Source organism: Rattus norvegicus, chromosome 18 (genome assembly GCF_036323735.1).
Source record: "Rattus norvegicus strain BN/NHsdMcwi chromosome 18, GRCr8, whole genome shotgun sequence".
Classification (NCBI taxonomy): Eukaryota; Metazoa; Chordata; class Mammalia; order Rodentia; family Muridae; genus Rattus; species Rattus norvegicus.
The window spans coordinates 39,760,438-39,776,183 of NC_086036.1; positions in this window are offsets into that span (position 1 = coordinate 39,760,438).

Sequence of the window (15,746 nt, forward strand, 5' to 3'; positions counted from 1 at the left end):
CTTGAGTTCACTAGGCAGGTCACTTGCAGCAGAAAAGTTGGTCTTACCTGTGGTCCCGAGGCTCAAGTTTGCTCGCGGGGTGCTGCCCACGAGCTCTCTTTGGCGGCAGCAACCAGGAAGATGTGCGCCGCCCTTTCTGGGAGCTTCAGTGCACTAGGGTTCCAGATGGCGTTTGGTGTTTTCCTCTGGTGTCAGAGATGTGTGCAGAGTGCAGTCTCTTCTGGTTTCCCAGCCGTGTCTGCCTCTCTGAAGGTTTAGCTCTCCCTCCCACGGGATTTGGGTGCAGAGTACTGTCTATCCGGTCTGCCTCCTTCAGGTTCCTGCGGTGTCTCAGGCACAGGGGTCCTGCTGCTCCTGGGCCCTCCCCTACAGGAACCCAGAGGCCCTACACAGCTTCCTCTTGGGCCAGGGATGTGGGCAGGGGTGGGCAGCGCTGGTGGTCTCCTCCGCACTGCAGCCTCGGGAGTGCCCACCAGGTGGTGAGGTCTCTCTCCCACGGGGTTTTGGAGCAGAGAGCTGCTGCCCCCATTGTCTTATTTCTTCTATTATTTATGTCTCCCATCAAAATTGAGGTCGGCCAGTCTACTACCCTCTGCCTTACTCTATCAGTCCTTCCCTGCTTCAGTCTGAAATCTAATTTATGTCTGAATGTTAATCTTGTAGAACATGGGTTACAGACTCCACCCTCTTTCATAGAGTAGATCTTGGAAAAGCCAAATATATACATATATATTTATATATACATATATATATATGTATATATATATTCACTTCTCTATTTACAGCTGTACAGATATGAACCAATGTGCTGTATCATAATTGTTTGCAAGGTAATGACATCTCAGTGGCTGATGGATGGAATAATTTTTTTTCTATCCTGCCTGTTCAGTTTTCTGATGAAGGTTTGGGTTTATTTTTCCTGCACCATTAGCTACAGATTTAATAGCAAGCAAATCCTTTATCGTTTATTCTGCCTTGCTTGTGGTAGAGTCATGTTCCCTGTCTTCTGTATTAAAAGCACACGGGATTCTTCTCTGCTTTGACTGGCAGAAGACCAGAAACAGAAATTACATACTTCCCATGTCTTGGTGAATAAAAAAGACAGACTTGCACTAAACCAAGTTTTTATATCGGGTTTGATACAAACCAATTAAAATAGATTTTTAGTAATATTTTAGAGTTATTTTCTCCACCCACATAATGGTAGCGAGTACACCATGCACTTGGGAGCCTTCTCTGTCTCTTGTAGACTTTGAGATCTGGGCTAGTCACTTTTTTTTTTATTAACTTGAGTATTTCTTATATACATTTCGAGTGTTATTTCCTTTCCCAGTTTCCAGGCAAACATTCCCCTCCCCCCTCCCCTTCCTTATAGGTGTTCCCCTCCCAACCCTCCCCCCATTGCCGCCCTCCTCCCAACAGTCTAGTTCACTGGGGGTTCAGTCTTAGCAGGACCCAGGGCTTCCCCTTCCACTGGTGCTCTTACTAGGATATTCATTGCTACCTATGAGGTCAGAGTCCAGGGTCAGTCCATGTATAGTCTTTAGGTAGTAGCTTAGTCCCTGGAAGCTCTGGTTGCTTGGCATTGTTGTACATATGGGGTCTCGAGCCCCTTTAAGATCTTCCAGTTCTTTCTCTGATTCCTTCAACGGGGGTCCTATTCTCAGTTCAGTGGTTTGCTGCTGGCATTCGCCTCTGTATTTGCTGTATTCTGGCTGTGTCTCTCAGGAGCGATCTACATCTGGCTCCTGTCGGTCTGCACTTCTTTGCTTCAACCATCTTGTCTAATTGGGTGGCTGTATATGTATGGGCCACATGTGGGGCAGGCTCTGAATGGTTGTTCCTTCAGTCCCTGTTTTAATCTTTGCCTCTCTCTTCCCTGCAAAGGGTATTCTTGTTCCCCTTTTAGAGAAGGAGTGAAGAATTCACATTTTGATTCTCCGTCTTGAGTTTCATTTGTTCTAGGCATCAAGGGTAATTCAAGCATTTGGGCTAATAGCCACTTATCAGTGAGTGCATACCATGTATGTCTTTCTGTGATTGGGTTAGCTCACTCAGAATGATATTTTCCAGTTCCAACCATTTGCCTACGAATTTCATAAAGCCGTTGTTTTTGATAGCTGAGTAATATTCCATTGTGTAGATGTACCACATTTTCTGTATCCATTCCTCTGTTGAAGGGCATCTGGGTTCTTTCCAGCTTCTGGCTATTATAAATAAGGCTGCGATGAACATAGTGGAGCACATGTCTTTTTTATATGTTGGGGCATCTTTTGGGCATATGCTCAAGAGAGGTATAGCTGGATCCTCAGGCAGTTCAATGTCCAATTTTCTGAGGAACCTCCAGACTGATTTCCAGAATGGTTGTACCAGTCTGCAATCCCACCAACAATGGAGGAGTGTTCCTCTTTCTCCGCATCCTCGCTAGCATCTGCTGTCACCTGAGTTTTTGATCTTAGCCATTCTCACTGGTGTGAGGTGAAATCTCAGGGTTGTTTTGAGTTGCATTTCCCTTATGACTAAAGATGTTGAACATTTCTTTAGGTGTTTCTCAGCCATTTGGCATTCCTCAGCTGTGAATTCTTTGTTTAGCTCTGAACCCCATTTTTTGATAGGGTTATTTGTCTCCCTGCGGTCTAACTTCTTGAGTTCTTTGTATATTTTGGATATAAGGCCTCTATCTGTTGTAGGATTGGTAAAGATCTTTTCCCAATCTGTTGGTTGCCGTTTTGTCCTAACCACAGTGTCCTTTGCCTTACAGAAGCTTTGCAGTTTTATGAGATCCCATTTGTCGATTCTTGATCTTAGAGCATAAGCCATTGGTGTTTTGTTCAGGCAATTTTTTCCAGTGCCCATGGTTCCAGATGCTTCGCTAGATTTTCTTCTATTAGTTTGAGTGTATCAGGTTTGATGTGGAGGTCCTTGATCCACTTGGACTTAAGCTTTGTACAGGGTGATAAGCATGGATCAATCTGCATTCTTCTACATGTTGACCTACAGTTGAACCAGCACCATTTGCTGAAAATGCTATCTTTTTTCCATTGGATGGTTTTGGCTCCTTTGTCAAAAATCAAGTGACTATAGGTGTGTGGGTTCATTTCTGGGTCTTCAATTCTATTCCATTGGTCTATCCGTCTGTCTCTGTACCAATGCCATGGAGTTTTTATCACTATTGCTCTGTAATACTGCTTGAGTTCAGGGACAGTGATTCCCCCTGAAGTCCTTTTATTGTTGAGGATAGTTTTAGCTATCCTGGGTTTTTTGTTATTCCAGATGAATTTGCAAATTGTTCTGTCTAACTCTTTGAAGAATTGGATTGGTATTTTGATGAGGATTGCATTGAATCTGTACATCGCTTTTGGTAAAATGGCCATTTTTACTATATTAATCCTGCCAATCCATGAGCATGGGAGATCTTTCCATCTTCTGAGGTCTTCTTCAATTTCTTTCTTCAGTGTCTTGAAGTTCTTATTGTACAGATCTTTTACTTGCTTGGTTAAAGTCACACCGAGGTACTTTATATTATTTGGGTCTATTATGAAGGGTGTCGTTTCCCTAATTTCTTTCTCGGCTTGTTTCTCTTTTGTGTAGAGGAAGTCTACTGATTTATTTGAATAAATTTTATACCCAGCCACTTTGCTGAAGTTGTTTATCAGCTTTAGTAGTTCTCTGGTGGAACTTTTGGGATCACTTAAATAAACTATCATATCATCTGCAAATAGTGATATTTTGACTTCTTCTTTTCCAATCTGTATCCCCTTGACCTCCTTTTGTTGTCTGATTGCTCTGGCTAGAACTTCAAGAACTATCTTGAATAAGTAGGGAGAGAGTGGGCAGCCTTGTCTAGTCCCTGATTTTAGTGGGATTGCTTCAAGTTTCTCTCCATTTAGTTTAATGTTAGCAACTGGTTTGCTGTATATGGCTTTTACTATGTTTATGTATGGGCCTTGAATTCCTATTCTTTCCAGGACTTTTATCATGAAGGGGTGTTGAATTTAGTCAAATGCTTTCTCAGCATCTAATGAAATGATCATGTGGTTTTGTTCTTTCAGTTTGTTTATATAATGGATCACGTTGATGGTTTTCCATATATTAAACCATCCCTGCATGCCTGGGATGAAGCCTACTTGATCATGGTGGATGATTGTTTTGTTGTGCTCTTGGATTCGGTTTGCCAGAATTTTATTGAGTATTTTTGCGTCGATATTCATAAGGGAAATTGGTCTGAAGTTCTCTTTCTTTGTTGGGTTTTTGTGTGGTTTAGGTATAAGAGTAATGTGGCTTCATAGAAGGAATTCGGGAGTGATCCATCCGTTTCAATTTTGTGGAATAGTTTGGATAATATTGGTATGAGGTCTTCTATGAAGGTTTGATAGAATTCTGCACTAAACCCGTCTGGACCTGGGTTCTTTTTGGTTGGGAGACTATTAATGACTGCTTCTATTTCGTTAGGAGTTATGGTGTTGTTTAACTGGTTTATCTGTTCCTGATTTAACTTTGGTACCTGGTATTTGTCTAGGAAATTTTCCATTTCCTGTAGATTTTCAAGTTTTGTTGAATATAGGCTTTTATAGTAAGATCTGATGATTTTTTGAATTTCCTCTGAATCTGTAGTTATGTCTCCTTTTCATTTCTGATTTTGTTAATTTGGACACACTCTCTGGGTCCTCTCTTTAGTCTGGCTAAGTGTTTAGCTATCTTGTTGATTTTCTCAAAGAACCAACTTTTGGTTCTGTTGATTCTTTCTATGATCCTTTTTGTTTCTACTTGGTTGATTTCAGCTCTGAGTTTGATTATTTCCTGCCTTCTACTCCTCCTGGGTGTATTTGCTTCTTTTTGCTCTAGAGCTTTTAGGTGTGCTGTCAAGCTGCTGACATATGCTCTTTCCTGTTTCTTTCTGCAGGCACAGAACTGTTTATCCGGTCTGTTTCCTTCAGGTTCCCTGGGCTAGTCACTTCTGATAGTGATCTTATTGTTTCTTGTCATTGGGTAGATAGTGCAAAAAAGTGAGAACACAGGCTATGGATTCTCTTCTTACATCGGTCTGAAAAACTGTGACTGTGCCCAACATATTGACTTGTTTTAGGTACAGATTTCATATTTATAGGAGATTCAAGATCTCCAAGAATTCTAGAATTGTTATGCATTCATGAACCAGAGGTTATTTGGTGCTTCTGACAATTAACAGACAAGCTTCTTTTTTATAGAAGATTTTAAAGTGACCCGAAGAAGCTTTCAATGAAGTGTTTTTCTAATTGCAGATATTGCCCAAAATTTGATAACTCTTTTCCCTGCATCAAACTGTTCTGTTCTTTAAGTTTCACTGAGAATCAACTCTATTGCTTAATATGTGTAATGTCTAAATACTGTGCAACTATTTCTACCTTCAGCAAGGAACAGGGTTCTGGGCTAGAGTTGTATGAGGAAAGTTCTGAGTGCTTTTGGGAACACTCCAAGAAAATGATAAAAATCCTGTTACCTCAGTTTCTCAAAACACAAAATTGTTCATGGAAAATGTTTTGTGTCCCTTCCAGGTATAACAGATAAGAGTGAATTTATTTCAGATTACTCATTATTGCTTGATATTGTCTTTCAGTTAAATGTTCAAACTGTCCTACAGAAAAACATACTTTTGCCACACCAAGTTTGTCTTTATTATTAAAAAGAGATTAAAGTCATGTAAATTTACCCATGTGATCTCTCTTAACTCTCAGAGTATAAATTGTCTGATGCCCTGAATAAAGCTGTCTATTGCATGAGATTTCAGTGCACATCATTTATTGGCTCCATTCTCCCAGGTCCCAACACTTCTGGAATGGTGATACCTTCCTTTACACCTTCCTCTGCTCTGCTCTGCTCAGCTTATAACTAAAGCTCTCAAGGAAGTTTCCTGATCATGGATCTTTGTCCCCTTTTAGGATCTTCTGTGAACATGAAAAGACCAGGTTGAGAGTTTAAAGGTTGATGTCTGAGCTGGTTGTAGTTGTGATTTGTTAGATTGATTGTGATTGTTGGATTGATCAAGGCAATATGGGAATTAATGAGAGAGGAAGCAGACCTCCACAGGAGCAGATTGTCATTAAGTCAGAGCAATTGGAGGACAGCAGTAGTCTCTATGGTATAGAGACTATTCACCCAAGCACAGGGAGCTTAGGGAAGAAGAGGAATTTTTGGGAGAGAAGTTTTATCTGTAGTTCTTTGTACTTTTCAAGTCCAAAATTGCCAGCAGATGTTCCCATTAATAAGTTGGATTTTTTGATTATATTTTTCTTGGATATTTTATGTATTTGCATGTTAAATGTTATCTCCCATCTCCAATAACCCCTTCCCCTGCTTCTGTGAGGATGCTCCCATTCCCACCCAACCACTCCAACCTCAGTGTCCTGCCATTACCCTACACTGGGGAAATGAACCTTCACAGGACCAAGTGCTTTTCCTCCTATTGATGCTGGACATAAGTTGAATTTTTATATTATTATTATTTTCAGTCAGGTAGATGTTCTCATCAGGGGGCTGTAATGAGAGTTTCTGAGCTCCTTTGACTCTCTTTGTTTCAGGTCATTATTCCTTTGTGTTTCACACCTTTGTGTTTCACACCAGCACCTGGGAGGCTGAGACTGAAGGATCACTGTAGACTTTAGGCCAGGCTGGGCTACACAAGGTTTATCATCATACAGCTTTGTTCTGATAGGAGAATCAATTGCCTCATGGCATGAAGGGAGATTTAACAAATTAAGTTATCATTTATGGCTTAAGAAAGGACCTTATAGATTATTTCCATGAGATGTGTTCATGGCTTTGAACTATTGTGATCAATCAGTAACTCTTGATTTTTCCTTTTCTGTGTTAATGCTTTCTATTAGGAGTCAATGTGATTGGATTATCTAAATTTAGTACTGGTATTATCCTATGTAAGTTAATGAAATGTCAAATTTCTTAGGCAGAAGGAAAAGGGAAATTAATACTGATTAAGAATTCATTCTCTGAAATCAACAAGATAGATAAATCCTTAGCCAGACTAACCAGAGGACACAGAGAGTGTGTCCAAATTAACAAAATCACAAATAATAAGGGAGACATAACTACAGATTCAGAGGTAATTAAAAAAATCGTCAAATCTTACTATAAAAGCCTATATTCAACAAAGCTTGAAAATCTGGAGGAAATGGACAATTTCTTAGACAGATACCAGGTACTGAAATTAAATCAGAAACAAATAAACCATGTAAACAACCCATAAATCTTAAGGAAATAGAAGCAGTCATTAATAGTCTCCCAATCAAAAAGAGCCCAGGTCCAGACAGGTTTAGTGCAGAATTCTATCAGATCTTCATAGAAGACCTCATACCAATAATACCCAAACTATTCCATGAAATTGAAACAGATGGAGCACTACCGAATTCCTTCTATGAAGCCACAGTTACTCTTATACCTAAACCACACAAAGACCCAACAAAGAAAGAGAACTTTAGACCAAATTCCATTATTAATATCAATGCAAAGATACTCAATAAAACTCTTGCGAACTGAATCCAAGACCACATCAAAACAATCATCCATCTTGATCAAGTCGGCTTCATTTAAGGGATGCAGGGATGGTTCAATATACAGAAAACCATCAACAAAATCCACTCTATAAACAACCTGAAGATAAAAACCACATGATCATTTCATTAGATGCTGAGAAAGTATTTGACAAAATTCAACACCGCTTCATGATAAAAGTCCTGGAAAGAATAGGAATTCAAGGCCCATACCTAAACACAGTAAAAGCCATATAGAGCAAACCAGTTGTTAACAATAAACTAAATGGAGAGAAACTTGAAGCAATCCCACTAAAATCAGGGACTAGACAAGGCTGCCCACTCTCTCCCTACTTATTCAATATAGTTCTTGAAGTTCTAGTCAGAGGAATCAGACAACAAAAGGAGATCAAGGGGACACAGATTGGAAAAGAAGAAGTCAAAATATTGCGATTTTCAGATGATATGATAGTATATTTAAGTGATCCCAAAAGTTCCACCAGAGAACTACTAAAGCTTATAAACAACTTCAGCAAAGTGGCTGGGTATAAAATTAACTTAAATAAATCAATAGCCTCCCTCTACACAAAAGAGAAACAAGCCAAGAAAGAAATTAGGGAAACCACACCCTTCATAATAGACCCAAATAATATAAAGTACCTCGGTGTGACTTTAACCAAGGAAGTAAAAGATCTGTACAATAAGAACTTCAAGTCTCTGAAGAAAGAAATTGAAGAAGACCTCAGAAGATGGAAAGATCTCCCATGCCCATGGATTGGCAGGATTAATATAGTAAAAATGGCCATTTTACCAAAAGCAATCTACAGATTCAATGCAATCCCCGTCAAAATAACAATCCAATTCTTCAAAGAGTTAGAACAATTTGTAATTCATCTGGAATAACAAAAAACACAGGGTAGCTAAAACTATCCTCAACAATAAAAGGACTTCAGGGGGAATCACTATCCCTGAACTCAAGCAGTATTAAAGAGCAATAGTGATAAAAACTCCATGGTATTGGTACAGAGATAGACAGATCGACCAATGGAACAGAATTGAAGACCCAGAAATGAACCCACACACCTATGGTCACTTGATTTTTGACAAAGGAGCCAAAACCATCCAATGGAAAAAAGATAGCATTTTCAGCAAATGGTGCTGGTTCAACTGGAGGTCAACATGTAGAAGAATGCAGATCGATTCATGCTTATCACCCTGTACAAAGCTTATCTCCAAGTGGATCAAGGACCTCCACATCAAACCATATAGACTCAACCTAATAGAGGAAAAATGGGGGAAGCATCTCGAACACAGGGGCACTGGAAAAAATTTCCTGAAAAAAACACCAATGGCTTATGCTCTAAGATCAAGAATAGACAAATGGGATCTCATAAAACTGCAAAGCTTCTGTAAGGCAAAGGACACTGTGGTTAAGAGAAAATGGCAACCAACAGATTGGGAAAAGATCTTTATCAATCCTACAACTGATAGAGGACTTATATCCAAAATATACAAAGAACTCAAGAAGTTAGACCACAGGGAGACAAATAACCCTAGTAAAAAATGTGGTTCAGAGCTTAACAAAGAATTCACAGGTGAGGAATGCCGAATGGCTGAGAAACACCTAAAGAAATGTTCAACATCTTTAGTCATAAGGGAAATGCAACTCAAAACAACCCTGAGATTTTACCTCACACCAGTGAGAATGGCTAAGATCAAAAACTCAGGTGACAGCAAATGCTGGTGAGGGTGTGGAGAAAGAGGAACACTCCTCCATTGTTGGTGGGATTGCAGACTGGTAAATCCATTCTGGAAATCAGTCTAGAGGTTCCTCAGAAAATTGGACATTGAACAACCTGGGGATCCAGCTATGCCTCTCTTGGGGATATACCCAAAAGATGCCCCAACATATAAAAAAGACACATGCTCCACTATGTTCATAGCAGCCTTATTTATAATAGCCAGAAGCTGGAAAGAACCCAGATGCCCTTCAACAGAGGAATGGATACAGAAAATGTGGTACATCTACACAATGGAATATTACTCAGCTATCAAAAACAACGGCTTTCTGAAATTCGTAGGCAAATGGTTGGAACTGGAAAATATCATCCTGAGTGAGGTAACCCAATCACAGAAAAACACACATGGTATGCACTCATTTTTTTTTATTTTATTTTTTTTATTAATTGAGTATTTCTTACATACATTTCGAGTGTTATTTCCTTTCCCGGTATCCGGGCAAACATCCCCCTCCCCCCTCCCCTTCTTTATGGGTGTTCCCCTCCCAACCCTCCCCCCATTGCCGCCATCCCCCCAACAGACTAGGTCACTGGGGGTTCAGTCTTAGCAGGACCCAGGGCTTCCCCTTCCACTGGTGCTCTTACTAGGATATTCATTGCTACCTATGAGGTCAGAGTCCAGGATCAGTCCATGTATAGTCTTTAGGTAGTGGCTTAGTCCCTGGAAGCTCTGGTTGCTTGGCATTGTTGTACATATGGGGTCTCGAGCCCCTTCAAGCTCTTCCAGTTCTTTCTCTGATTCCTTCAACGGGGGTCCTATTTTCAGTTCAGTGGTTTGCTGCTGGCATTCGCCTCTGTATTTGCTGTATTCTGGCTGTGTCTCTGAGGAGCGATCTACATCCGGCTCCTGTCGGTCTGGACTTCTTTGCTTCATACATCTTGTCTAATTGGGTGGCTGTATATGTATGGGCCACATGTGGGGCAGGCTCTGAATGGGTGTTCCTTCAGTCTCTGTTTTAATCTTTGCCTCTCTCTTCCCTGCCAAGGGTATTCTTGTTCCCCTTTTAGAGAAGGAGTGAAGCATTCACATTTTGATCATCCGTCTTGAGTTTCATTTGTTCTAGGCATCTAGGGTAATTCAAGCATTTGGGCTACTAGCCACTTATCAATGAGTGCATACCATGTATGTCTTTCTGTGATTGGGTTAGCTCACTCAGGATGATATTTTCCAGTTCCAACCATAGGCCTACGAATTTCATAAAGCCGTTGTTTTTGATAGCTGAGTAATATTCCATTGTGTAGATGTACCACATTTTCTCTATCCATTCCTCTGTTGAAGGGCATCTGGGTTCTTTCCAGCTTCTGGCTATTATAAATAAGTCTGCGATGAACATAGTGGAGCACGTGTCTTTTTTATATGTTGGGGCATCTTTTGGGTATATGCCCAAGAGAGGTATAGCTGGATCCTCAGGCAGTTCAATGTCCAATTTTCTGAGGATCCTCCAGACTGATTTCCAGAATGGTTGTACCAGTATGCAATCCCACCAACAATGGAGGAGTGTTCCTCTTTCTCCACATTCTTGCCAGCATCTGTTGTCCCCTGAGTTTTTGATCTTAGCCATTCTCACTGGTGTGAGGTGAAATCTCAGGGTTGTTTTGATTTGCATTTCCCTTATGACTAAAGATGTTGAACATTTCTTTAGGTGTTTCTCAGCCATTCGGCATTCCTCACCTGTGAATTCTTTGTTTACCTCTGAACCCCATTTTTTAATAGGGTTATTTGTTTCCCTGCGGTCTACCTTCTTGAGTTTTGTATATTTTGGATATAAGGCCTCTATCTGTTGTAGGATTGGTAAAGATCTTTTCCCAATCTGTTGGTTGCTGTTTTGTCCTAACCACAGTGTCCTTTGCCTTACAGAAGCTTTGCAGTTTTATGAGATCCCATTTGTCGATTCTTGATCTTAGAGCGTAAGCCATTGGTGTTTTGTTTAGGAATTTTTTTCCAGTGCCCATGTGTTCCAGATGCTTCACTAGTTTTTCTTCTATTAGTTTGAGTGTGTCTGGTTTGATGTGGAGGTCCTTGATCCACTTGGACTTAAGCTTTGTACAGGGTGATAAGCATGGATCAATCTGCATTCTTCTACATGTTGACCTACAGTTGAACCAGCACCATTTGCTGAAAATGCTATCTTTTTTTCCATTGGATGGTTTTGGCTCCTTTGTCAAAAATCAAGTGACTATAGGTGTGTGGGTTCATTTCTGGGTCTTCAATTCTATTCCATTGGTCTATCCGTCTGTCTCTGTACCAATGCCATGGAGTTTTTTCACTATTGCTCTGTAATACTGCTTGAGTTCAGGGACAGTGATTCCCCCTGAAGTCCTTTTATTGTTGAGGATAGTTTTAGCTATCCTGGGTTTTTTGTTATTCCAGATGAATTTGAAAATTGTTCTGTCTAACTCTTTGAAGAATTGAATTATTATTTTGATGGGGATTGCATTGAATCTGTAGATTGTTTTTGGTAAAATGGCCATTTTCACTATATTAATCCTGCCAATCCATGAGCATGGGAGATCTTTCCATCTTCTGAGCTCTTCTTCAATTTCTTTCTTCAGTGTCTTGAAGTTCTTATTGTACAGATCTTTTACTTGCTTGGTTAAAGTCACACCGAGGTACTTTATATTATTTGGGTCTATTATGAAGGGTGTCATTTCCCTAATTTCTTTCTCGGCTTGTTTCTCTTTTGTGTAGAGGAAGTCTACTGATTTATTTGAGTTAATTTTATACCCAGCCACTTTGCTGAAGTTGTTTATCAGCTTTAGTACTTCTCTGGTGGAACTTTTGGGATCACTTAAATAAACTATCATATAATCTGCAAATAGTGATATTTTGACTTCTTCTTTTCCGATCTGTATCCCCTTGACCTCCTTTTGTTGTCTGATTGCTCTGGCTAGAACTTCAAGAACTATATTGAATAAGTAGGGAGAGAGTGGGAAGCCTTGTCTAGTCCCGGATTTTAGTGGGATTGCTTCAAGTTTCTCTCCATTTAGTTTAATGTTAGCAACTGGTTTGCTGTATATGGCTTTTACTATGTTCAGGTATGGGCCTTGAATTCCTATTCTTTCCAGGACTTTTATCACGAAGGGGTGTTGAATTTTGTCAAATGCTTTCTCAGTGTCTAATGAAATGATCATGTGGTTTTGTTCTTTCAGTTTGTTTATATAATGGATCACGTTGATGGTTTTCCATATATTAAACCATCCCTGCATGCCTGGGATGAAGCCTACTTGGTCATGGTGGATGATTGTTCTGATGTGCTCTTGGATTCAGTTTGCCAGAATTTTGTTAAGTATTTTTGCGTCGATATTCATTAGGGAAATTGGTCTGAAGTTCTCTTTCTTTTTTATGTCTTTGTGTCGTTTAGGTATAAGAGTAATTGTGGCTTCTTAGAAGGTATTCGGTAGTGATCCATCTGTTTCAATTTTGTGGAATAATTTGGATAATATTGGTATGAGGTCTTCTATGAAGGTTTGATAGAATTCTGCACTAAACCTGTCTGGACCTGGGCTCTTTTTGGTTGGAAGACCTTTAATGACTTCTTCTATTTCCTTAGGAGCTATGGGGTTGTTTAAGTGGTTTTTCTGTTCCTGATTTAACTTCGGTACCTGGTATCTGTCTAGGAAATTGTCCATTTCCTGAAGATTTTCAAGTTTTGTTGAATATAGGTTTTTATAGTAAGATCTGATGATTTTTTGAATTTACTCTGAATCTGTTGTTATGTCTCCCTTTTCATTTCTGATTTTGTTAATTTGGACGCACTCTCTGTGTCCTCTCGTTAGTCTGGCTAAGGGTTTATCTATCTTGTCGATTTTCTCAAAGAACCAACTTTTGGTTCTGTTGATTCTTTCTATGGTCCTTTTGTTTCTACTTGGTTGATTTCAGCTCTGAGTTTGATTATTTCCTGCCTTCTACTCCGCCTGTGTGTATTTGCTTCATTTTGTTCTAGAGCTTTTAGGTGTGCTATCAAGCTGCTGACATATGTTCTTTCCTGTTTCTTTCTGCAGGCACTCAGTGCTATGAGTTTTCCTCTTAGCACACCTTTCATTGTGTCCCATAAGTTTGGGTATGTTGTACCTTCATTTTCATTAAATTCTAAAAAGTTTTTAATTTCTTTCTTTATTTCTTCCTTGACCAGGTTATCATTGAGTAGAGCATTGTTCAATTTCCAAGTAATGTGGACATTCTTCCTTGAATTTTATTGAAGACCAGTTTTAGGCTGTGGTGGTCTGATAGCATGCATGGGATTATTTCTATCTTTCTGTACCTGTTGAGGCCCGTTTTTTGACCAACTATACGGTCAATTTTGGAGAAAGTACCATGAGGAGCTGAGAAGAAGGTATATCCTTTTGCTTTAGGATAGAATGTTCTATAAATATCCGCTAAGTCCATTTGGCTCATGACTTCTCTTAGTCTGTCTACATCTCTGTTTAATTTCTGTTTCCATGATCTGTCCATTGATGAGAGTGGGGTGTTGAAATCTCCCACTATTATTGTGTGAGGTGCAATGTGTGTTTTGAGCTTTAGTAAGGTTTCTTTTACATATGTAGGTGCCCTTGTATTTGGGGCATAGATATTTAGGATTGAAAGTTCATCTTGGTGGATTTTTCCTTTGATGAATATGAAGTGTCCTTCCTTATCTTTTTTGATGACTTTTAGTTGAAAATTGATTTTATTTGATATTAGATGGCTACTCCAGCTTGCTTCTTCTGACCATTTGCTTGGAAATTGTTTTCCAGCGTTTCACTCTGAGGTAATGTCTGTCTTTGTCTCTGAGGTGTGTTTCCTGTAGGCAGCAGAATGCAGGGTCCTTGTTGCGTATCCAGTTTGTTAATCTATGTCTTTTTATTGGGGAGTTGAGGCCATTTATGTTGAGAGATATTAAGGAATAGTGATTGTTGCTTCCCGTTATATTCATATTTGGATGTGAGGTTATGTTTGTGTGCTTTCATTCCTTTTGTTTTGTTGCCAAGACGATTAGTTTCTTGCTCCTTCTAGGGTACAGCTTGCCTCCTTATGTTGGGCTTTACCCTTTATTATCCTTTGTAGTGCTTGATTTGTAGAAAGATATTATGTAAATTTGGTTTGGTCATGGAATATCTTTCTCCATCTATGTTAATTGAGAGTTTTGCAGGATACAGTAACCTCGGCTGGCATTTGTGTTCTCTTAGGGTCTGTATGACATCTGTCCAGGATATTCTGGCCTTCATAGTTTCTGGCGAGAAGTCTGGTGTGATTCTGATAGGTCTGCCTTTATATGTTACTTGACCTTTTTCCCTTACTGCTTTTAATATTCTTTCTTTATTTTGTGCGTTTGGTGTTTTGACTATTATGTGACGGGAGGTGTTTCTTTTCTGGTCCAATCTATTTGGAGTTCTGTAGGCTTCTTGTATGCCTATGGGTATCTCTTTCTTTAGGTTAGGGAAGTTTTCTTCTATGATTTCGTTGAAGATATTTACTGGTCCTTTGAGCTGGGAGTCTTCACTCTCTTCTATACCTATTATCCTTAGGTTTGATCTTCTCATTGAGTCCTGGATTTCCTGTATGTTTTGGACCAGTAGCTTTTTCTTCTTTACATTATCTTTGACAGTTGAGTCAATGATTTCTATGGAATCTTCTGCTCCCGAGGTTCTCTCTTCCATCTCTTGTATTCTGTTGGTGAAGCTTGTATCTACAGCTCCTTGTCTCTTCTTTTGGTTTTCTATATCCAGGATTGTTTCCATATGTTCTTTCTTGATTGCTTCTATTTCCATTTTTAATTCCTTCAACTGTTTGATTGTGTTTTCCTGGAATTCTTTCATGGATTTTTGTGTCTCCTCTCTATGGGCTTCTACTTGTTTATTTATGTTTTCCTGTAATTCTTTCAGGCATTTTTGCGACTCCTCTCTGTAGGCTTCTACCTGTTCATTAATGTTTTCCTGTGTTTCTCTAAGGGAGTTCTTCATGTCTTTCTTGAAGTCCTCCAGCATCATGATCAAATATGAATTTGAAACTAGATCTTGCTTTTCTGGTGTGTTTGGACATTCCATGTTTGTTTTGGTGGGAGAATTGGGCTCCGATGATGCCATGTAGTCTTGGTTTCTGTTGCTTGGGTTCCTGCGCTTGCCTCTCGCCATCAGATTATCTCTAGTGTTACTTTGTTCTGCTATTTCTGACACTGGGTAGACTGTCCCTATAAGCCTGTGTGTCAGGAGTGCTGTAGACCTGTTTTACTGTTTTCTTTCAGCCAGTTATGGGGACAGAGTGTTCTGCTTTCAGGCGTGTAGTTTTTCCTCTGTACAGTTCTTCAGCTGTTCCTGTGGGCCTGTGTCTTGAGTTCACCAGGCAGGTCACTTGCAGCATACAAATTGGTCTTACCTGTGGTCCCAAGGCTCAAGTTCGCTCGCGGGGTGCTTCCCACGGGCTCTTTGCCACGGCAGCAACCAGGAA